The following is a 23,342-nucleotide window of genomic DNA, read 5'->3' on the forward strand; positions in this document are numbered from 1 at the left end:
CTCCATGTAGCTCCGCCCCCTGCTGGCTGGTCTAAACTTACACTGGGAAGCTGAGCAGGCAAGAGCAGCAGAGTGTGAGAGTAAGGATTTACCTCATCTACCAGCACGGTGGAGTACATTGTGGATGGATTATTACAGTCTTCCACTTGCATCTCTTCACATGTTAACGTTTCCTATAGAAGCTGACAATTAAGCCACGATTATCACAGGGTTGGTGGGTTTTGAACTGTAATGAAGGGTTTTGAATGGTTCCGCGGGTTTAGACTTTTAAAACCTGCCCAAATGTTTTATTCCAATTTTAGTCGGTCCTGCTGCTGCTGTGTGAGCTTCTCCACGGGCTGATTGACGGCACGCCACGCCCCCTGGCTTCGTTGCTGGCCTGGCTGGAGGGACTGTGTGCGTGTGTGCAGGAAGGCTCAATAAGATCATGCGAATTGCTGAGCTGTGTCTGAGTGACTCGCATGACTGGGACAGAGGTAAATTGGAACTGGGAGTAGGAGCTGGAGCAGGTGTATCCCGCTACAGATTATGTTGTATAAGTGTCTCCCAGCAGCCAGTTACCCAGGCTCAGGCACTTCTGTATAATTAGGGCAATGAAATTCAGTGTTTTAAGCACATTTATATATTTGCATTAGCAGTTTAGCTCTGGAGGGGGATTCAGGCACCTCTGCTCCTCACTCCTCTGTCTGACGTTTCTGCTTAACCCCTGAGTGACCAGTAAAAGTGACACGGACACAGTTAACCCGTGGGTGACAGAGATTCAGCAGTTGCACCAGGCTCCTTCCCCGTGTGGTCCCGCCTCTTGGTGCAATTTGTGCCCCTCTCAGCCTGGGATTGAGCTCTGAGGGGGGGACCCCAGTATTTAGGGACAGAGTCAAGGACAAAGTGTCTCAGAGCGTCAGAATTGCACGAGGCAGTTGCCATAGCAACCATTCAGTCAGTGACAACAGCAGCAGGTTGTGTGGGAGCCAAATTGGGCTACTTTTAAAATGGCTTTTGGCTAGTTTTTCCAAGCACCACTGTATGTCATTAGAGAAGTGCCAATCTGCTGCTTTCCACTCCTTGTATGTGTGTGCAGTGACAGGCATGGAAGAAACAGCCTGGAATCAGAATTTTACATCAAATAAGCTACAAATATACAGTTAAAAAAAATGCTACCAACATATTTCATTTCAGAGTTAGGATTCTTGGCACTTCTTTATCTGCAGATCCATTTGCTCTTTAAAGTTATGTTTATAGTGTATATTTCCAAAGAAATCGCTGTGCTGACTTTTGTTATACTAGTCATTTTGTCATCTGATGACTGATATTTTTATATATTCACAGTTGCATCCGAAGAGGGAAGAATGGCTGGCTAATGTTTAAACTAGGGATGCACCAAATCCACTATTTTGGGTTCGGCCGAACCCCCGAATCCTTCGCGAAAGATTCGGCCGAATACCGAACTGAATCCTAATTTACATATGCAAATTAGGGGTGGGAAGGGGAAAACATTTTTTACTTCCTTGTTTTGTGACAAAAAGTTACGCAATTTCCCTCCCTTCCCCTAATTTGCATATGCAAATTTGGATTCGGTCCAGCCGGGCAGAAGGATTTGGCCGAATCCGAATCCTACTGAAAAAGGCCGAATCCTGGATTCGGTGCATCCATAGTTTAAACAGCTATAAAACATTTGCTGTTCTAAAAAAATATAATATATAATATACAAACAGATGTATGATGGTGCCTATTAGACTGCCACAGATGTTTACAACTGTCATTGCTTGACTTCATTTGTAAAATGGAAAGATTCTATTAGAGACGTTATATCAGATCAGTAAACTGCTATGTGACTTACCAAGTGATGACCAAGTGAAGAAATTAATGTGATTTAAATTTGAACGGGATATTGTTACCGGTATCTCTGTAGATCTCGGCTCTAAGATTGTCTAAGGCTGTGACATCCACACAGTATAATCCAAATAGTAGATCAGGAAAAATGGTGAGAAATCAGGAAAATTTGCAACTTAAGCAGGCCATAGATGTAAAGATTTTTAAAAGTTCTTTTCATTATCGTGAGACCACGATTATATTGAAATGATCGTTTAAATGTACGATTTGTCCATCAACTAAAAGGACCATTTCAGGCGATATTGCCAGGAAAACTGAGGGTAGCTGCCTGCTTGGCCCTGCAAACATAGATAGATTGCACTGGGACTGATAAAATTTTTTACCTGGCCGATCAATTTTCTGACAGATGTCAGACGAAAAACCGTAGGATGCACGATCGTTCGATTCCCACTAACGTCACGATAATTTGACGGATTGGTCTGATTGTACTGAAATAGATTGTTCACCAACAGAAGATCTTTGTGTCTATGGGGACTTTCAAGCTTTAAGTGCCCAAAGCTTAGGTTAAGAACTTTCACCACAATCTTGATACATTCCTATTGTCACAGTTTAGTGGCTGTTTGTGTTTATTTTGTTTCAGTGGTATGTTGTGTTTTTGTTGAAATGCCAAGTAGTGACAGAGTCCATGTTTTTTAGGTGACATGTTGGAAGCTTTCCTAAAAAGTTGAAGAAGCAGTGCTGCCATCATGAACTTAACATGTGCTGAGCACTGGAACCCTACACAGTGGAGGCGGCAAATCTTTTTGTTACTACAACTTCAGCAACCACTTTGCAAAGTTGTAAAATAACTGAATGTCTGGATGTTCCACATAAAAAAGCCAAAATTCCAATTCTGAACTAAAGCAAATGCTGTATTCACTGTTCCATCAGCTACCAGCAGTCTGACAATAAACTCATGAATATGCATCAAGCAAACCTGTCATCTAGACATGGTAGGTGTTGACTCACAGAACAAAAAATACAAGCTATGTCAACAAGCTAGTGAAGAGTCACAATTATTAACTGAAAACAAGAAAGGAATTTTAGTAAGGAGGGAGGTATACTCTCAACATTGACATTCGTGTTCTTGGTCTATAATTAGCAGTTACAGCAGTTCCCCAACTTCAGCTGGTGAACTATAGGAGAATGAAAATAACCACGGTTTAACTACAACCTTGATATAAGCTAACAGTCACCAGATGTGGGCTAGCCCAAAGAGAGTTCAGGTCTATATTAAACTTATGAATATCACAGAATACAACTTTTTCAAAGTCTTAAATTTTGTAAAAATGAAGCAATTTTTGGTGTGCATGCCAGTAGGTAGAACTAGGGAATACAAATCTGTTGTATACAAATCTAGAGTGGTCTTCTATGAGAGACAGCTGAATTCAATCAAGCTTCCGTGTGTGAATTAACACCCTCAGATACGTCCCTGGTGTCTTAGTGCAAAAGTGCAAAACTTCCATGTTGGTACCCAAAGCTCTATTGCCCCTAGAGGGTTTCATTTTACCTTGATTGTATAGATACTGCTTGTCCAGCAAATCTGACTGGTCTCTAATCAAAGCAAAATTGCAAAGGAGTTAATACCTTCCTTTTTTAACTCTTTTCTTACTTATTTCTTCTCTGTCCACCAACTTTCTGCTTTCTCTTGCCTTCATTTCTTGGACTGTAAGATTTTACGGAACATTCATCTAACCTCTTGGATGAGGCTTATCAGACCAGCCAGTGTTCCCTAGGTTCCCTATGTAAACTAGTTTTTTTTTGTTACAATGTTAATGTTCCCATTATGTACAGGCCTGGATCAAGTATGTCAATATTTCTGATGTATTTTGAGAAGCTGGATAAAATGTATTTCTTTCAAAAGCATGTGCTCTGCTTATGGCAGTTTGGTTACCAAAAACAGACACAAAAAGGGTTGATAATCAAAGTTGGGTTCTATGTCTGTTTATCTCTGTTGGATAGCTTAAAAAATATTTGTTATTGCCAACTAAATTGGGGCACAAATATGAACTTTTCACTGTGACAAATACAATAGATTTTTTTTTATTAAATGCTTGAGTTCACATAACATTTTATGTTTAGAGGAAAACCAGCCTCAGCACCTTTCCATATTTCTCTTTTAGTTTGTTTTCCTGTTCTAGTTTTGGGATCAGACAGAGTGGAACAGTTGAGCAGAAGTTATGACAGTGATATGCTCAGCCATCTGCTGACAGAGGTGAGACTGCCTTTTGCTTTTCTTCACTTCCCTTTTTGATTAATTTCCATAGAAATCTGGAATGAAAATGATTAGTAATGGCTCAACTGGCCCCCCAGTTCGACCCTGGTTCTTTTAATTCCACAAGTTGCCTGACAAAAACAACAGGGCCCTTGTGCCATTGAGTTCATATGTTCCCATTCTGACACAAGAAGAGAACTTGCGCTCGCAAGTATGTTAGAATCCACTGGAACATTACTCTAAATATTTTGCATAAGTCTAAAACATAACTTTTATGCAAATCATCCTCAGGCTTCCTGTAATTTCTTAGTTGTTTTCTTGCCTCACACGGACAGATGTTAGGCTACATCCAAATTGCCCATTTGACTGTGGACTGTGCAAGTGAACCATACCTTGAATAAAAATTCTGACTTTTCTTCATCCGTTGAAAATTTGTAGTTGTACTTCCAGACATGGCAGGACATTGCTTTCGGGGAGCTAAGCATCACGTACAGTTCGCTTTAACCCATATTATCTTTAAAACATACCTTATAATATGTTATTTTTATATGCCCTTCAATTTTTCATGTTTTACAATGCCACCAAATTTCACTCCTGTTGTTGTAACAGCAAACGGGTCTAACAAAGTGAGGGAACCCATAGTTTGTAATTGATAGAATGCATAGATGTGCAAGTAAGATGGGTCAATAAAGTTGTATTACTGTATCTGAGGTCTATTTTAAGGCAGGGATTTACTGGAACTTATTTATAAACATAGGTCCAGAGTTGTCCAACAACTGTATTGAAACCCATGGCAACTCTATAATCACTATCATTATAAGATATTGCATGAAGTTAGTATTGCTATGCAGTGTCCGACTGGCCCTCCAGGATACCAGGTGTCAGTGGGCCCTCCTTCTTCTGAGTATTTGTTACAATTTCATGTTCATTTCCTAATTCTTTATGGAATCAAAGAGGCCAAATAGATTGAAAAATAGAGTATATCATTTATAAAAAGTACTAAGAAAATAAAAAGGTTAAGTGAGAAGTCAAAGAAAATTAAATTGGAGAATGGGCCCATGGTCTAGGTTTTCTGGTGGGCCCCTGGCATCCCAGTCGACACCGTTGCTATGTTTAAGAAAGGGACTTTTGAAGATGCTGAATATGATGGACTTTATAGAATATGAAGTAATGGCATATTTTACTCTAGTTATTGTACTTATAGAAATCATTAATTTATACTTACTAAAACAGTTTATGGGTTGCTATAGATTACTGGACTAAACTTACCATCTTACCCAGCAAGTATTTATATGCCCCATTATCTCTGACCGTATTCAAGAGAAATCCAATTAGATATTAACATTATTGATTTAAGGCGTTTTTCCATCTAACAGTATAAAACCACCTTTACATTAATCTTCCAGCTGAGCTAATAAACTGAAGCTGTTTTCCACTGGGACAGTAGTAGCTATTTATTTTAGGTGACTAAAAGTGTTCACTAAGTACTTGCCCAGTAAGGCTAGTGACACGCGAAGATTTGGGGAGATTTAGTTGCCCTGTGACAAAGCGCTTCTACCTCGGGCGACTAACCCCCCCTGAAAAGTCTTTCCGCCGGCTAGAATCAAAATCGTTGTGGGATTGCACGCGACACTCATTGTTTTCTGAAGTTGCCTCACAAGAAAACTCTGGGCGACTTCGGAAAATGAAGCGCTCCGAGTGCCATCCCATAGCAATTTCGATTCTAGCCGGTGGGAAGGCTTTTTGGGGAGATTAGTCGCCTGAAGAAGAAGCGCTTTGTCGCAGAGCAAGGAAGAATGGAAACCAGATTAGTAGCAGCTACTTATCTGCCTGTGTGACTATATAGCCTTACATGTACACAGGAGTAATTCAGGGGATGGAATGCCTTCATATTGAATATATCACAAATGGGATGGGAATTCTGGTGTTTGAAGGCCAGTGCGCACAACAAATTGTGGTGCGCACAAAGAGTTTTGTGTGAAAACACAATCTTTTGTATCAATTCTGACCTGAGCACACAGATTTTAAAAACTGCACACACAAGTTTAAAATGTGCGCACAAAAGAATGTTTAGGTGAGGAGGAATTGTTCTGTATATGTCTGTCATTGCATTCATAGAAAAGCAACAGGGTTTCTTTAAAATGAAAGAGTTGGGAAAGGATTAGAAACCAATATTATTTCTCAGAGGTTATGTTATAAAAATGCTACTTCAGTGGTAAAAACATTAAAATATCTTAAATATGGTGACTGTTTTAAAGGATGTTAAAAAGGCACGCAACATAAGTCAAGTTTTACTTATGCTAATCAGTTATTTGTTCCTATTCAATCCTTACACTTTGTCCTTTTGCTGTTTATTTTAGGCTAGTCACCTAAAAACAGAAACAATAACATATGAGCAGAAAGAACAACAATTGGTCATTGACTGTGTGAAGGAAATTCATAAGTGTAAATACTTATGTTAGACATTACAAAAAGTACCTTTAAAGTAACGACTACAGCTCTACGCACATAGGCTGCTTTATATTTTTAAGTAAGTGTTGTTTTTAAAAGACCTGAAATGACACCTATAATAGGAAGTGCCATAAATGTACATATATTTACATATTAATATCTATTGTCTATTTAATAAAATATACAATGCATATACAATGCAATGCAGCTTTAGGTCTTAATTCATACACAAAGGAAAATGATATTCCGATAGTCTACATTCTCTATTTATGGTCTATAGATCTGCACAACGCTATTCATCCATATTGTATTTAAGGCCGCTGTAGTAACACTATTTCTTTAAAAAATGTAGATATACAAATGATGTACATTGGTTCTTTGCATATATTTTGAAACTGAGCATGTACCGATCATTGTATATTCTGATTTTGTTCTTGCTGCAAGAAAATATGGTGCATAAATCCTTGTAATAGTAATTGTTCTTACTATAGTGGAATCCAGCGTTCAGATTACAAGTTGACAGAGGAGTTAGCAATTAAGTCGGAGGAGAATGTTCGATACCAAGAGGAAATATCAACAGTGTGCTCTCTCTAGTTGTTGATCTTCAGCATAAACTAAGATGCTTAAACAAGGTGAAGGTATGCATCCTACGGTACTTGTACTCCGTTCAATAAAATGGTGTTTTACCATTAACTAAGAATGTCATTACTAACTAAGAATGCTTGTTTTCAAAGAGTGCAATCGAGAAGGAAGTGTTAAGAATCCACCTAAAGGCATCTAAGGAGGCCCAAAGGCAACTTACTGCTGAGGTTAGTTTTGTTAGGGAACAGTGTTCATTGGTGAGATACAGTTAACAAACAAAATCTTTCTACACCAAAATTACTATAAATTGTACTTAACGCTGAATTGTGAAAATTACTGGACACTTTCTGTATTGGTTTTGTTGTAACTTAAACTTAAGGCAAAGGTGTTCTTAGCTTATAAATTTACAGATATAGAAAAACAGTCTTCCCCTGCTACTGCTTCAGGCACTCCAGGGGGCCGCTCCACAGTTTGGGAAACTGCTGACATTTTAAGATGTGTTTTTCTGTAACAGGGTCACATTTAGTTAGCTCGAGTGATGAATAGAATAAAAAATACTTCGAATTTCGAAGTATTTTTTTGGCTACTTCGTCCATCGAATTAGCTACTTTGACTACGACTATTCGACCATTCGATAGTCGAAGTACTGTCTCTTTAAAAAAAACTTCGCCCCCCTACTTCGCCAACTAAAACCTACCGAACATCAATGTTAGCCTATGGGGAAGGTCCCCATAGGCTTTCCTGTCAATTTGGGATTGAGGGAAAATCATTCGAGCGATGGATTAAAATCCTTCGAATGAAATGTGGTAAATCCTTCGACTTCGATATTCGAAGTCGAAGGATTTTACTTCGACCCATAGTAAATGTGCCCCTATGTGATTATTAATATATTTTGCAGTACTTTACAAATAGGGTTGTGTATACAGAAACCTATACACACTGCATACATGAATATACAAACTTCAAGAAGTTATTTTTTAGGCACAAGGAAATTAATTGCAGGCGTTCCATTAGAAGGCAAATTCAAAATGCTGCAGCTTTTGTCCATTATTGTGACACAGCTTTATTTTGTTTTCTGCTTTTCGGTTGCAGCTCCATGAGTTACAGGACAGAAATGCAGAGATCCAGGGGATGCTACAGGAATATCAAGATGAGTTGAAAATGATGTGATGCAAAGCCAGTCCCTCTGCTCTTCTCAGGCTACAGCAGTCCTGTAGTATTTTTCCAGTGGTAAGAGCCCCAAAAATAGTTTATCTCTAACAAGTAGTTCATATCAAAGATAACATTATGAATATAACTGTGATGTAATTTTCCCTAGGACTCACTCGCGGCTGAGATTGAGGGCACAATGCGAAGAGAGTGCAGTATGGATGAAGAATCTTGCTATGGTGAACGAAAGTACAGTCCTTTTGTGAATATTTGTTTTTGATTCCTTGTTCAGATGGCTAAAAAGAATAGTAATATCTGCTATAATAGCAATCCTTACTTTAGCCAGACTTTTGTATGCTTTCCAGAAGTAGTGTTCTTAAAGGGATCCGGTCATCGGAAAACATGTTTTTTTCAAAACGCGTTCGCTAATAGTGCTACTCCAGCAGAATTCTGCACTGAAATCGATTTCTCAAAAGAGGAAACAGATTTTTTTATATTCAATTTTGAAATCTGACATGGGGCTAGACATTTTGTCAATTTCCCAGCTGCCCCTGGTCATGTGACTTGTGCCTGCACTTTAGGAGAGAAATGCTTTCTGGCAGGCTTCTGTTTTTCCTTCTCAATGTAACTGAATGTGTCTCAGTGGGACATGGGTTTTTACTATTGAGTGTTGTTCTTAGATCTACCAGACAGCTGTTTATCTTGTGTTAGGGAGCTGTTATCTGGTTACCTTCCCATTGTTCTTTTGTTTGGCTGCTGGGGGGGAAAAGGGAGGGGGGTGATATCACTCCAACTTGCAGTACAGCAGTAAAGAGTGATTGAAGTTTATCAGAGCACAAGTCACATGACTTGGGGCAGCTGGGAAATTGACAATATGTCTAGCCCCATGTCAGATTTCAAAATTCAATACAAAAAAAATCTGCTTGCTCTTTTGAGAAATGGATTTCAGTGCAGAATTCTGCTGGAGCAGCACTATTAACTGATTCATTTTGGAATTTTTTTTTTCCATGACAGTATCAAATGTCAACTGTACAGAATTGTCATATCAGTATCACATTCCTTCTCATTCAGGCTCCCAATCTCTTTTTCACTGGCAAAAGCTGGCTCAGCCAAACCTTGGTACAGTATTGGATCCCCGATCTGGAGTTATGACCAAAGATTTCCAACCACTTCCAGAAGATACCGAGTACCACCTCTGTGACCTGAAGGAAGATGAGAAGGATGATGATGAGGAGGAAAGAGGCATTATGTTTCTTGTGCAAAAAAGGGAAGATGATGTGCCAAACAACACTTTGAGTATTTTCTTGCCACCCATTTCTGCCACATCCACTTCATCCTCTGGTAATGAACTGGAAACAGAAATATTGTCTCTGTTCCTATAGTTAAAAAGAATGCTGATCTGTTACAGACATTTTCAATCTATAAATACAGCATTTAATGTAGCTGTGGGTAATCTAGTTATATTATAAGTTAAGAGAAATTACTGTATACTGATCAGTTAAGAACAAACAGTACATACTGTCGTATGGTTTTAAGGGATGTTCCCATTCTAAAAATATTCTAATTCAAAAATAAAATAGATTTGTAAATTGACATATTTTCCGACATATTTGGCCTCTGTTTCACTGTGAAAGAAATTAAGGGCAATGGCACAATGGTTTCATGACCCCACACTCCATTGGCTCTACAGTATTTAGGGTTGCCACCTTTCTAAAAGAATCTTACCTGTTGGTGGTGGTGGGCAGACTGTGACATAATGGGCAAAGTAATAATGCAAATGGGCAGATTATTGAGCAAAAAATTGTGGTGGGGGGGCTATGATACGTAGATGAAAGATGAGCTAGTTTTGGAAGAAATTGGGCAAAAAAAGAGGCAAAATTGGGCAGGCCAGGGGCTAAACTTATGGGCATTACAATTTACCGACAACTGTATTGCTGTAATACTGCCCCAGGCCTTGGGTGTTTTGCTGGCTAGACTGGTAGAATACCGGCCAGATGGCAACCCTATCTCTATCAGAATATCCTCAAGCTATTTCAGGTGATAGGTGCCAGTTGATGTCCCCATGTGCTGTTGACCTTAACTGATGAGGAACCACAGAGCAGCTTTCATAAATCTAAATATAAAAAAGTACAGATAAATCAGGCTCTCTGGGCAGAATAAACACACTATATGTAGTTAAATTAGTTAAATGTTCATAGGAAACTTAAGTGATTATAAACCTTATAAAGGTTTTATATGTACACGTGCAAGTGCAGGAGAGTTAAAATGGACAAAATAGAGAGTGCATATTCATGATACGTCCATCAAAACATGCTCCTGCTATTCCACACAGTTACATTGTGTCCATCCTGCTTCTTCTGATGAATGTTTGAAAATGAAACTAGGGAACCCTGGAACTACTGCCACAATGAACCTGACAGTAGCTCCAGAGTTTCCACAGTGGGTTGCATAAATATAAATAAACATTCATAATGACTGCCATGATTAGCCAAGTAAACTCCTCTGGAATTTGTATGTACTTTTCTATGCACAATACAGGTATTGGTAGGAAAAAAAAAAACTATGCCATACAGTGTCTTTCATACTGAACATTTTCTGTAGCTGTAACATTTCTATTAGGTAAAGCTCCAATTAGGCCTTTCTAAGTAAATTAATCTGTCATATTCTTTATTGTAGCAATAAACCCTGGCAAGTGCCAGGGCTGCACAAACTCAACATTCACCTTTACCACCTGCCGGATATTGCACCCATCTGAAATCACTCAGGTAACGCCCATGTGAGGATCTTAGTTCTGAAAATGTCAAACTGTAAGCAGTTTTTGTTGGATGGATGTTGTAACTATTTTGTTTGTACAGAATACTTAATAATGCATATTTTTCCTTTCTAGTTCCATGTACACACAATTCTCCTTTGGAGAGAGCAGTGCATCTTCAACAAGCACATTTGTTGGCTCTCGCACTTCTTGTTGGTTGAGTGTTGGTGAGGCCATAAGCAAAAGAAGTGACTCCACAAGTACATCCAGCAGTACCAGTAACCTAACCAAACTCTTGCAAGAACATGGAATATCAGCAAAGCTGGAAAGGCCCCTTGATGTAGAGAAGCCACAACTTCTACACCCAGACAGTTTGCCTTTTCTCTCCACCCAATTCTCCTTCCTATTCTCTACCCCCATCCTCTTTCACATCTGAGCCACAAGAAAATCCATCTGAAAACTTTCTAGCAATTTCCTGCAGGAAATGTATGGCTTTAAATTAACCAAGAAGCAACCTGATGTGGGGCAGCAGAAGATGAATTTCGTGGATCGACTTAAAAGGTTGGATATTGCAAGAATGGTTAAACAGCAAGCAACAGGTGACATAGAGCCAAACGTAGCCCTCTGCAAAGGTTTACGGCGCCAAGAGTCTGCTGTTTTTGTCGGAACAAGTAGTAGTTTATTAAGTGGACAAAGAAGCAATCAGAGTCTTCCGACTCTTATAGGTGGCATCGTACCACCTGTTTGCAAATCCTCTCCAAAAATGGGCAGCGTAAAAGAAGACTGAAAAAGTACACTTTACGCAATTGTGAGCTGTGTTTGTTCAAGCTTTTTCATCAGCTGCTTCATATTTCTGTACCCTATTAATTGTGCAGTTACAAATAGTTTAGTTCCCTTTACAATAAGCGTTATAATGTGAGGATCTGCAGAATAATGGACTACAAAGGGAAATTTTTTAAAATGAGATGAATCTGTTACATAAAGTGTTGAAAATAAGAAGGATGAAAAAGGACAGATTCCTTTTTTTTTTTAGGAAATATCACTCTGGCTGAACAGCAGTTATTTTCTGTTATGTAGTTTAATCAAATGTCCCAGCACATAATGGGGGGAAAAGGTGAATGTCTGTGATGGGTAAGGGGCATAAATGTAGTGTTAGGAAATAGCCATGTTAGTTTTCTTACTGTCTGATTAAGGCATACAGACAGGCAAATATCTTAACAGAGAGTGCTGATTTCTGATATGTGGGCCTTTCTTCAGTCAAAATAGTAAATACAATGTTTGTTGGAAAACTGATAAAACAGATCATCTTTGCACATTTCTGCTAGTAAAGGAAATTTTGTTTCACTCCCTGAAAGGGAGACAAAGCACAAAACTGAGTTTTCTTTGAAAACGGAATTGATACTGGTTCAGGATTCTTCCCTAGACTGATCTTAAGTGGACATAAAGGATCTTTAATTTTTGTTTCCCCATTAGCCCCTAATATTTATATTTCTATAAGCTATTGGCTGTAGAACAAGATATACCATTGATAATTGCATTTTCTTCCTTCCTTCCTCCAGTGGGACTTCGGTGAGGCTTCTTGTCGAGAGCTTGGCTTTACATAGGCGTCCTCTGCTCACCGGTAACTTTAGACCCTCCTTAATGTTCTTGGAACTGATCATTGGAGTCTTTGCCATATTTGGCTATTCTTCTATATATTCGAATGGCAGTTTTGCGTTTTCTTCCACATCTTTCAGGTTTTGGTTGCCATTTTAAAGCATTTAATATAATTTTAGCTGAGCAGCATATCATTTTCTGCACTTTTTCCCCTCTCCAACCAACTTTTTATACAAAGTACGCTGTTTTCCTGAACAATGTTTGGAACGACCCATTTTACTCAGAAATGCACTATAATCAGCATTCACAACATTTGCTGCCTTCCAGCAGCAGTGGAAGTAATCCTTACTTCCACCTTAATGTTTATTTTAAAGGCAAACTTCTACTTCAACAAGCTTTCATTAAAAACAGTAATCTGAAATATCGCTGCACTTGAGAAGGTTGCTTGTGGCGTTAAATGACCCTCAAGGAAAATCAGACAATATTTTTGGAATTAGAGAAGCAGGTTAGAATCCTTTAATCTTTTTTGGACCATTCCTCACATAATTAATTATTTATCTTCATTCTATGTTTCACTTAACGTGTTCAAATTTAATGCAACCATTATTTTTCTGTAAGCCTCATGTCTCTTTAGCCCATTACAGTGCACCTATTGATGCAAGCCATTGTGGGAACCATGGATATATACCGCCTTCCATTGCAGGTATCTTCGTTGCATGTTTTTACTGACATCATCACTATTATTTAAATGCACTGCAATGGAAAGACATAAAGCTGCAGAATGTAAATGGTTAAAAATCATGACCAAGATATTGTGGACGATTTGCAGGAACAAATTGCCAAACGAATAATCAGGATGAGAACTGAGACAGCAGTCATTGCTTCTATTCTCACTAGTGCAGTGACTCCTAACCTGAGGCATCCTTCTGTTGCCGCCCCCACCCCTCCTCACGGTGCTCACATTTTCTGCGCACGATGGGGTCGGGGGGCTGCACGACGCTAGAGCAGAGAGCGCTATTGCGCTCTCTGCACTAGAAGAGCTGAATTTCCAGGTTGAAAACCGAAATTTTGCCAGGGGCGACATTTTTGCCGCCCCTGGCAACCAGGGGGGCTCTGCTGCCTGAGGCAAAATGATCAACTCGCCTCATTGGTGGAGCGCCCCTGTTCCTAACCAATACATGTCCCACTAATGTTTAGAGTGGATTCCCATGACCCCCTTTTTCATACAGTGACATTTTTTTCTGGAATAGACAACTTACACAGATCTTTTCTTCAGCTGAATAAGGCCATAAACCAGTAAAGGACAACTTGACTCAAGTGTTCTGAAGCAAATAGTAATTTGATATCTGCGACGTACCCCCATATGAATAAACACAAATAGGAAGGCCAATATGAATTGGCTATTATTTTATTAAATTAAAAACTGGGCGTGTTTTTTTTTTGCTATGCAATACATTTTAGTCAGGTGGGAATGAAACAAATTTTCCCCTTGCAGTCTCTGTCTTCATTTGTGATAGCTCGCATTTCAGGAAAACAATCTCAAGCCCTCCAGTTCCACCCCATCTCCTCTTCTCCTTTTAATTACAACTATGTAACTGCTCTCCATCCTATTTGCTTGTTATCTGTCCTTCCTTCTGCTTCTTCTAATTTTCAGCTTGCCCTATAACAACAGAAAAACAAAGGGGGAAATTTATTACAATGACAGATGTGTTTTAACTCTTCAAATGGAAATAAAAAACTTCTAAAACTAAAAAGCTGCCAAGTTTGTTGAAATGGCAATGGGGAAGTGTACGTATCTGTACATTCAGGCAACTTTTGGTTTAAACCAAATATAAAGTTAGGACTTTACAGCTTCATTGAAAGTAAATGAAATAATGCAATTTTTTTTTTGCAATAACATTTTCCCCACAATTAACCCCACTGAGCTTTTTCTGAAATATAGTAGCAAATATCAAGCATGATTGCAGAAAACAGTTGCTCTGATTTAGTCTGTCTAATGTTGGCCATAGGAGTAGAGATACGCTCGTTTGGTGATGTCGCCAAACGTGCGGATCTCTTCCCGATATGCCCACATTGAAGTGGGCGATATTGGGCTGATCCAATAGGGCCCAACAATTGGATCAGAACAGAGGCCAAACAAGCAGTCTGATCGCGGGACCGTGTCAACGAAAAGATGCGGTCGCGATCCGACAGGATTTTCTAACCAGCCCGATCGGCATCTGCCAACTTTCGGCCAGATATCGATCATGAAAGCCCATCAGGGGGCTCTACACACGGCCCGATAAGCTGCCGACTTGGTGGCAAATTCCCTAACGAAAATTTGCCAGCGACGGCTTCACAGCCATCAAAACACTTAGCCAGGCAAAAATTCGCAAGGACAACGATAATTCACGAAAGCGCGAAGTTGTGTCCAGGGCGCCGAACGCTGGCAGATTTTCGCTAGCGTTACTCCAGCAATCTAAGCGAAGATGCGCTAGCATTGGCTAATTTGCATACGGCGGGAAATGTTAAAGTTGAATGGACGTATATGTTACAGCAAATACATTACATTACACAAGTCCAGGGAACCTTAATAAATAAAATAGAGTTGTTATAATGCCCTACACATATGTTCCATATCGTAGGAAATGTTTGGGGGAACCCGGTTACCCAAAAAAAAATTGGACCTTTGCAGGCTATCACTTTGAAAAAAGGAAAAGACTGTTTTTTGGAACTTAGAAAAATTTTGCACTAAAAATTGAGGAAGTCCTATGCACTCCATTGCACTCGCCTGGTCTGAGCTGGCAAATGAAGAAACGTTCAGTAAAATCTGCATCTTACTGAATTTGCGGAGTTACGTCCATTCGCCAGAGTGAAAATTCGCCTGGCGTTAGAGTGCGAAGCAACACTAGCATTTATCTCCTTCACTAGCAAAGTGATGCCTGCGCCCGTTCGACAAAGTTCTGAAATGACGTCACACTGGCGAATTTTCGACCAGCGTTCGTCACTTTGCCCTTTAGGGAATCTGCCCCTTGGTCTGTCGGCAGCTTTTATCGGCCCGTGTATGGGGGCCTTAATTCCAATTATAGAAATTGGCCTGCCGGTATTTTCCACCATTATAGTTTCCCATACTTTTTCAAATATATTACCTTCTTCAGCTTTCCTCAGTTCATCAGTGTTACTGAAAATGCAAAAAAAAAGAGCACAAAGTTAAACCTTTGATAAAGAAATGCAACAAACAGAAGAGATAAAGGCAGTACTTACGCATCTTTCACCGCTATAATCACCATTATTAGGCACAGCATGATAACAAAGATTATTAATAGCGCGCCGCCCATCACAGAACATATTATGATGGTGTTCATATCATTTCTCTCTATCATGCTTGTAATAAGTTTCTTGATAGCGTCTGAAAAGAAAACAATGTATTCTGGTGAATTCATCTTAAAAGAGTAAGAAAGAAAAGCTGCAAAATACAATTCACAGGTCTGGGTTTTTTTTAGCCCTTTTGTGAATTTTCCATTGTAAAAATGAAATATATTTACCAAATTCTGAGAGAGTAGTGTTTGATGTCACTTTCAGAGATCCTTCCATAGAGTTTTCTGTGGAGCATAAAAAGAAAAAAGAATTATTGTTAAAACTTCCTATCTACCAAATACACGTGATGGTCCCAGTAATTTACACTCATGTAATGTCATGAACACTGGACCCTTAACATAAAAAATATCTCTCTTACCACTTTTTTCTGTGACATCTTCAGCTTTGTTGTTTGTTACTAAAAAGAAGATAGAAAACCTTGTTATAGTACACGCACATCGCAAGAATATTTGGGTTTTGGCTAATATAGATTTATGGGTCTGGTTTTTTACTTTTTTTTTTTTTTTTTACTTATTATAGATCTTCATTTATGTATTTACAAAAAAGAGAACTGTAGACACAAGTAATATGATTCATGTTCAAACCACATAGTTATAAGTTTGAGCAGCTTTCATGGCACTTTCAGGTTTGACTTAGGGGCAGTTTTATCAAAGGTCGAAGTGAAAATTAGAATTTGAAAAATTCAAATTTCGAGCTAATCTTTGCGTTCTTCGACTAGGGAATAGTCCAAAGTTGAATATCTAAATGTACTGTCAAGTGATGGGTGAATTTTTTGCCAGGCGCAAATTTGTGGCAAATTTCCCTGTTTCAAAATTTTTTTGAGGTCGGCATTTGAATGGACGCTCATTGACTTAATTGTGCGTCAAATGATGCTGGCATCTAAATTGTCGCCAGCGTCAATTTTTACTCCGGCAAATTGTCGCCTTCGCAAATTCTTCACCCGTTTTTTAAAAATGTCTTTACATTTTTAAAGAGACATTACTAGTGATGGGCGAATTTGTCCTGTTTCGCCACAAAATTCGCGATTTTCCCATGAAATTTGCAGGAAAACAGGAGGAATTCGCCCATCACTAGTACTTTCTCTTTAAAAATTTGCCATCTAGAACCTGCCGAATTGCTGTTTTAGCCTATGGGGGACCTCCTAGAACCTTTTCGTAGTCAATTGGTGGACTTTGAAAGTTTGTGAAAAACGTTGAACCATGATTCGAATACGATCGAAAACTGACCTATTCAATCGAAACCAGACCTATTCGGCCAAAAAAATCCCTTCAATTTAATTTCGTTGGTCTTTTTTAATTCAAATTTCGAAGTTTTTCAGATTCGAAATTCGACCCTTGATAAATCTGCCCCTTAATCTTTTCAAATGTTTTATTGAGGTTTTACCATAACACGAGCAGAATTATGCTGTTAACTTTAATCTTTGCCTAGCCAAACTGAATTTGAAAGTCTTAATAAAGTGAGGGGGACTTGGTTTTCAGCCAAATCTTATGTGAAGATTCTTAAATTATCCAAACCCCAAAATGATGCATTCACTGCATTCTTTCACTGTCTGCTTAGTTCAAATAATAAAATGATAATTGCATAATTTTTTACAGGTTTGAAGAATTGGGCAAACAGTATTACAATATGTAACAAGGGGGCTCATCTACTAATGCAAGTGTAAAGCACAAACATAGATGCAATTTGTCATGTTTTAACCCAGAATGCAGTATTGTTTCCCAGTATAACTGCAGTCACTCGCTAAGTAATGTGGTAAATCAGTTCAACATGTAAGTTTAGAGGAGTGTATATTGACACAAGTAGCTGTGAATAAATCTGCAATTTATACAGTTTTATGTGCATTTCTATTCTTTGGTTCTAATATAAATTTCCTTAAAATAAAAAAATAAATCAATCCTTACTTTCAACATTTTGCCTTTCTTCATCTTCATCCTCATCCTCATTATCTTCAAGACTTTCTGTATTGAAAAAAATAGCAAATGTAGGTAATAATGTATAAAACAATTTTAGGGATTATGGAAATGTGAAGAGATTTTTTTTTTCTTTTCTGATTAAGGTAAACTTTAATAGCATAGCATGAGGCTGTGTGTAAAACCATACACATTAGCTATTAATATGTAAACTAGAAATATTAGCAAGGCAAAATTTCTCTCTTACCTCCCGGATCTTTTTTATTTTCTGCATAGTCTGTAGCATCTGTGGCTATTTCTGGATTGGGAAGGAAGTGAAAGCATGTTATTTTATTTGTTTGATATCTCTGTAATGCAATTAATGTAATAAATAATTTCACATCATTTAACGTAGAGTGGCATTGTTTGCCCACATAGCTAAAAAAAAGTTGTCCTTTGTCAGTTGCAAGTTCTTATTAATACTATATACCTTCTGTTGCAGACAATGGGGGAAATTTACTAACCTGCGAAAATTCGCCAGCGAAGGCTTTGTACCCATCGCTACACTTTGCCAGGCGAAAATTCGCTTAAACTACTCTAATTTACTAAAATGCAAAGTTGCGTCCAGGGCCCACGAACGCTGGCAAATTTTGGCTAGCATTACTTCAGCAATCAAAGCGAAGATGCGTTAGCAATCAATTATGCCTAGCGAAACTTCGTTAGAGGTCTTCGCTCAGGCTAATTTGCATATGGCGGGAAATTATAAAGTTGAATGGACGTATATGTTGCAGCAAATACATTACATTAAACAAGTCCAGGGAACTTTAATAAAGAAAATAGAGTTGTTATAATGTCCTACACATGAGCCCACTGTATAGTTTCATATGTTAGAAAATGTAGGGGGGAACCCGGTTACCCAAAATTTTAAGGACTTTTGCAGGCTATCACTCTTAAAGATGCAAAAGACACCAATGTTTTTTGGGACTTAGAAACTTTTTCCAAAATATGAAGTAAATGACAGAAGAATGAGGAAGATCTATGCACTCCAATGCACTTCCCCTGGTCTGAGCTGGCGAAGGCAAGTCTGGCGAAAGAGGTAACGTTCAGTAAAATCCGCATCTTAGCGAATTTGCGGAGTAATGTCCATTCGACAGAGCGAAAATCCACCTGCCGATAAAGTGCGAATGACCGCTAGCGTCTGTCTCTTTCACTAGCGAAGTTGCGCCTGTGCCCGTTAGTAAATCGGCAAAGTGACTAATCGTCGATAGTGTTAGTCACTTCGCCCTTTAGTAGATCTGCCCCAATGTGTTAATTTAGACATTGGACTATAGGAAAGGCCAGATGTGATTTGAATATCTGGGGCAGATTTATCAAAATGTGAGATTAGAACTCGCCACAGAAAGATTCATTCGCTTTTTATTCATTCCTATGGGATTTTTGAAGAGTATGTATCAGTGGGTGAAAGTTAGAGTTCAACATTTGATAAATCCCATAGAATGAATAGAAAGTGATGAACATGCTTATAATGACATGATATCAGGGGTAGTAGCAAATCATAATATTAAAAGGACCAGATTAACGTAGGCCTGTTACTTTACCTTCTGGTGCTGTTTTATCCGGAGCATCGGTAATGTCTAGGTAAATATCATCATCGTCGTCATCATCATCGCTACTATCTTCAAAAATCTCATAAGCGGCTATGTTAAGAAAAAAATATTTAACAATAGTTTAGTTGGAGTCTAAATATTGATGTGTTTACTACAAGTATGGGACCTGTTAATCAGAATTCTCAGAACCTGGGGTTTTCCATATAACAGGTCTTTAAGTAGTTTCGACCTTTTGTTTTGCTTCCAAAAAGGATTAATTATATCTTAGTTTAGATCAAGTACAAGGTACTATTTTATTATTAAAGAGAAAAAGGAAATCATTTTAAAAAGTTTGGATTATTTCATTATAATGGAGTCTATGGGAGCAGGCCTTTCCATAATTTGGAACTTTCTGGATAACGGGTTTCCAGATAACAGATTCTGCACCTGTACTATTTGTTATTATTTGGGCATCAGTGTTTTTGTGAACAGATTCTTATTAACATTAATCAGTGATAAATGGAGGCAAAGTCCATAGATCAATCTGTGGGTGGGAGAAAAAAATTTGGAGGTGAGATTATGTAACTAATTTCTAACATTTGCTGTGGGCCTATAAAATGGCTTGATAAGCTTTTGAACCGTTTGGGTAATGGTCACACAGGACTTTTGTGAAATCGCTTCCTACTCACTTTACAACATTTCTGAAAATACCTTTCCAAATCACAAAAGGCATTACTGCTCAAAAAATACCACCTTCTGAATATGCCCCATAATCTTGTGTACATTTATCAAGGGTCGAATTTGAAGAACTTCAAAATCAAAAAGACCAACCGAAATTAAGTCAAAGTTTTATTTTGGGCGAATAGGTCCATTTTCGATCGTATAGGTCCATATTCGGGCGAATTTGAATCGTACGAATCAAATTAATAGTGCATTCTATCGAATTCGAATCGACGTTTTTCCAAAAAAAACAAACTTTGATTTTTCAAACTCCACCAATTGACTCCAAATAGGTATTTGAAGGTCCCCCATAGGCTAAAACAGCAATTTGGCAGGTTTTAGATGGCGAATGGTCCTAGTCGAAGTACATGATAAATTTCGATATTCTAATTTTTTTAGAATTCAAATCGAAATTGGACTATTCCCAATTTGAAGTACACAATAAATAGCTCAAAATTCTAATTTTTTGAATTCGAAAATTCACCTCGACCTTTGATAAATCTGCCCCTTAATGATATAGAATCCTAAACCTAAAATATTGTAGGAAAACAACAGTAAAACATTCTCTGTAATATGGTATCTCTTGTCTGTTTTAAATATACATACAAAACTCAAATGCAGCCTTTGTAATGGATGCAGATATGATATCATTTATTTTTAACTTGGATAAATAAGCAGATGAACAAATGTAGAATACGCAAAGCAATACTGCTGCGGTTAGATTTTAATTGTGGACTACAAATCACACGTTTCGGGCCTAATGTGCCCTTTCTCACTTGAGTAATTGTATTATTTGTTAATTAATTGCATTAATTGTAATCCACAATTAAAATCTAACCACATCAGTATTGCTTTGAGTGCTCTCCTTAAATCACTATATTGGATGTATAACGTATGGGATAGCACTTCCCTAAATAAGGATTGATGCACTAGTGCTTGTACTTATCAGAGCGTAAGAACACGTTCCAAAAGTTTTAAATGTAGAATAAATAGAATAGAATAAATTGTACAATATCTGGATCAATCAGTAGCCCAGATAGTCTACAATTTATTCTATTCTATGTATTCTACATTTATTCATCTGCTTATTTATCCAAGTAATAAATGATCGATTATTAACATTTACTGCCTGCACGCCTACACTCTGTGATCAGTAGAGAAAATACACTTTGTAGAAAAGTATTAAAATATATTTACCTGATTTTAAATAAAGGTTTGATAATAAAATGGAAACAAAAATGAAAAACCACCAATGGGTCTTCATCTTTGCAAGATAATTCCTTGAAATCTACCAGAGATTCACTATAAAAACTTGTAAAGATTTTTGTAGTGCTTCTCCTAGGCAGACCTAACAGGAATGATCTTAAACTGCAGTTTTCTGGTCACAGCTTACTCCACTGATGATGTCATAATAGTTAGATGCATGCATAGTTCATTGACACCTGCTTACTTTACCGATGATGTCATAATGGTTAGATGCAGGTTATTATAGTTCATTGACACCTGCTTACTCTACTGATGATGTCATAATGGTTAGATGCAGGCATAATTTATTGACACCTGCTTACTCTACTGATGATGTCATAATGGTTAGATGCAGGTTATTACAGTTCATTGACACCTGTTTACCCTACTGATAATGTCATAATGGCTTTTGAAACCAGTATAAACCACTGCATGTAATAATCCTAACTGACAACAAAACCGACCAATATATTTTCCTTTTTGGATATTCATACAAAAATGTTTTATTTGAAATCTAACTCTAAAGCACTGTAAAGATTGTTACTGTCTTTCTCTAAGACAGATAAAAGCAGGAATAAAAAAAACTTGATGCCGTTCTGGCTTCAGCTCATTTTGCATTATAATCTCATAGTTGATTATGAAGAGATGAACATCTCAGATGAGCAAACATAATTATATAAGTGACATTTGAATAAAAAATCCCTATTTACTGTTAAGAGCTGGAATAAAAGTTAAGCGCGTGAGCCTTTGATGTGGGATCTCATACTTGAGACCCTCATGTGATTTTCTCTGGTCATGCGCAATATTCTGAGGTACCAGAAATGTTGCATGTAGTGCACCTACAGTATAAGGGCTGTCTTTAAATATATCATAATTCTATGTAGCAGTAGCAACTATAATTGGCAGACAGTTATTGCTGCGATTTTACTTTTGAAAAAAAAAAACTGGACTCCCAAGTTATAATGAACTGGCTGGGCATGGACAGAAACATGCAACAAATAATGTCAGGTGCATGTTAATGTGGAATCAGAAAATGTGACACATTCAATATATACAGTAATTACATTATGTTGGTGGAAAAATGTGGTAAGAAATACAAATGTCAGATGTTGTCACAGTATTTACCCTGTAGTTCTACCCTAAAAATCTAGAAGTCTTCAAAGTTGAGACAATAATATGGTTAAAAAAAATATCAACAGAACCTGACTGCTGGGTGTTTAGACAAAAAAACACATATTTAGGCACACGATATGCTGGTGCACACACAAACTGCTAGTCAATGGCTGGGTGCTGGTTATAAAATAATAAATAAATATAGCCGATAAAACCGCACTACACAGGTCTTTTTGGTGCAAAAAAACGATTTCCGTTTATTTCTTCAATGTTTCGGCTCCTTACTCTAGCCGTCTTCAGAAAGTGCAATACATGTATCTAACAAATATCCAAAATTATAAAAACAACAACCAAAAAAGGCATTATGAGTTTGTACACGTGCTCTGCTGCTTTATTCTTTTAGTTCCTTTTTCCATGTCTGGATAATCCTCCTCTTCAAGAATAAACATTGCCTCTTAAGGAAATAAAACAACAAAGATTTATATTAGACTAATTGAAATAACAAAAATGCATACCATACTGGAGGTTGTTAAAGGAGTTGTTCACCTTTACATTAACTTTTAGTATCATGCAGAGAGGGATTTTCTGAGACAATTTGCAAACAGTTTTTATTATTTGAGGTTTTTGAGTTTTTTTTGGGTTATCAATCTTCAATTTTGAGTTAGCAATCTGGTTGCTAGGGTCCAAATTACCCTAGCAACCATCCACTGATTTGATTAAGAGACTGTAATATGAATAGGAGATAGCCTGAATAGAAAAATGAATAATAATAATTAGCAATAAGTTGGAATCAGAGTCAGAAGAAAAAGACAAATAAT

General features: G+C 37.7%; 1 long non-coding RNA gene and 1 pseudogene across 1 annotated transcript; one reads left to right on the plus strand and one right to left on the minus strand.

Moving 5' to 3' along the window:
• Window positions 1-427: 427 nt before the first annotated feature.
• Window positions 428-13,971, plus strand: LOC108705568 (annotated as a pseudogene).
• A 3,562-nt stretch (window positions 13,972-17,533) lies between these two features.
• Window positions 17,534-19,565, minus strand: LOC121398971. The gene is made up of 3 exons (XR_005964664.1): window positions 19,459-19,565; window positions 18,129-18,179; window positions 17,534-17,929 (listed from the first exon to the last, which is right to left on the minus strand). It is a non-coding gene; the product is annotated as an uncharacterized LOC121398971 (long non-coding RNA).
• Between the last annotated feature and the right edge of the window lie 3,777 nt (window positions 19,566-23,342).

Source organism: Xenopus laevis, chromosome 9_10S (assembly GCF_017654675.1).
Source record: "Xenopus laevis strain J_2021 chromosome 9_10S, Xenopus_laevis_v10.1, whole genome shotgun sequence".
NCBI classification, from domain to species: Eukaryota; Metazoa; Chordata; class Amphibia; order Anura; family Pipidae; genus Xenopus; species Xenopus laevis.